Consider the following 2082-nt stretch of genomic DNA (forward strand, 5'->3'; position numbering starts at 1 on the left):
TTCTATCTGTTCTTCTACCAGAATCAAATTTTTAAATTACAGTTTTAAGTTTATATTTCAGTATCTGAATGACTACCACTGCTCATTTTTTTTTCTGGATTTTCTTTTTCTTTTCTTTTCTTTTCTTTTTCTTTTTTTTGAGATGGAATCTCGCTCTGTTGCTCAGGCTGGAATGAAGTGGTGCAGTCTTGAATCACTGCAACCTCCGCATCCTGGTTCAAGTGATTCGCCTGCCTCAGCTTCCTGAGTAGCTGGGATTACAGGTGCGTGCCACCATGTCCAGCTAATTTTTTGTGTTTAGGAGAGACAGGGTTTCACCATGTTGGTCAGGCTGGTCTCAAACTCCTGACCACAAGTGATCTACCTGCCTCGGCTTCCAAAAGTGCTGGGATTACAAGCATGAGCCACCACGCCTGGCCCTTTTTCAGGATTTTCATTACTATTCTTGAATGTTTATTTCTTTTTTAAAAACTTTAACATTGAATTGTGATATTCCTAGAGTTTTTTTTGTTTTTTGTTTTTTTTTTGACAGAATCTCACTCTGTTGCCAGGCTGGAGTGCAGTGGTACGATCTTGGCTCACTGCAAACTCCGCTCCCCGGTTTCAAGCGATTCTCCTGCCTCAGCCTCCCGAGCAGTTGGGATTACAAGCGCGTACCACCATCCCAGGTAATTTTTGTATTTTTAGTAGAGATGGGGTTTCACCATGTTGACCAGGATGGTCTCCATCTCTTGACCTCGTGATCCACCCACCTCAGCCTCCCAAAGTGCTGAGATTAAAGGCGTGAGCCACCGCGCCTGGGGGAAGAATTTTTTTTTATTATTATTTGCATTTACATCTACCTTGAGATTAATTGGCATTAGGATGATTTTGAGCAGATTGAGATGGGTTCTATTGTATGTTTTTTAAGAGTGTTTTAAGATTTTCTTTCTAAAAGTCATGCGAGTTTTTTTTCCTAAGCATTCTATTCTATTAAAAATGGAATGTTCTCTTAAACTGAGCTCATACTAGAATAAAAAATGGAATATTCTCTTCCATTCTATTTTTTAACATGTTATGGCTATTTGTATAAAGACTTGGATTTTTGTACTTTTTTATATTTAATGAATTGTGTCACTGTGTTTTACACAAATAATTATATATAATCAGTAAACAGAGATAGATTTACATGTCCTTTTCTAGTGTTGTGCCTCAATTATTTTTTGTTTGTCCATTTACATTGGCTCACGCCTCCAAAGCAATGTCAAATTACAGTAAAAATATAGATGTCTTTATTTTGTTGTTGATCATAGTGGGAATGCCTTTAATGTTTCTATAGTAAGCAAGATGCTGCTTTACTTTTTGAGTGCTTTTCTTTAGAATGCTTGTTGAACTATTGAAGATTTTTTAAACATCTGTGAGGATAATCATGACACTTTTTTTTTCTGTTTACATGTATTGATATGATAAATTAATCCATTCTGAAATATTGAATTGTCCTTCAATTCATAAATTACTTTTGGTCCTGGTGTCATTTTTAATGAGATGCTAATTTTTCTTGTACATTTTTTGTGTTTTATAAAACATATTCAATGTCGACATTTTCTGAATATCTTCTATGTATATATTAGGAGAAATGTTTGATTTTTCACTTTAATTTGATAATGAAATATATTATAGCTACTCTTTTTCTAATCCTGAATACTTAAATTTCTAGAATAAGTTAGACTTGATAATATATTATTTTGATATTAACTGATAAATTCAAATTAGTTAATATTTTATTCAGTATTTTTGCATCTACATTTACTTTTTTAAAATAATGCCTTCCTGGTATTAGCATCAAGTTTGTATTATTATTTTAGAATTAGTTGAGTGGCTTTTACTCTTACTATTTTTTCTATAGTAATTTCCTTATAGCTCACGATCATCTTTTTTTAACGTTTGGACTGTGTGGATGTGTGTGTGTAAGGTATGACAGTGCATAGTTTGAGTGAAAAGAAAGAAATTGGGTTACATGTGGAATTAGCTTAATGGTTGCATATTGATTAAGGTTTCTTATTTCTTCTTGAATTAGTTGTAGTAATTTACTTTTCCTCTAGG

The sequence above is a fragment of the Aotus nancymaae genome, unplaced genomic scaffold, assembly GCF_030222135.1.
Source record: "Aotus nancymaae isolate 86718 unplaced genomic scaffold, 86718_ANA_hifiasm-v0.15.2.pri h1tg000020l, whole genome shotgun sequence".
Classification (NCBI taxonomy): Eukaryota; Metazoa; Chordata; class Mammalia; order Primates; family Aotidae; genus Aotus; species Aotus nancymaae.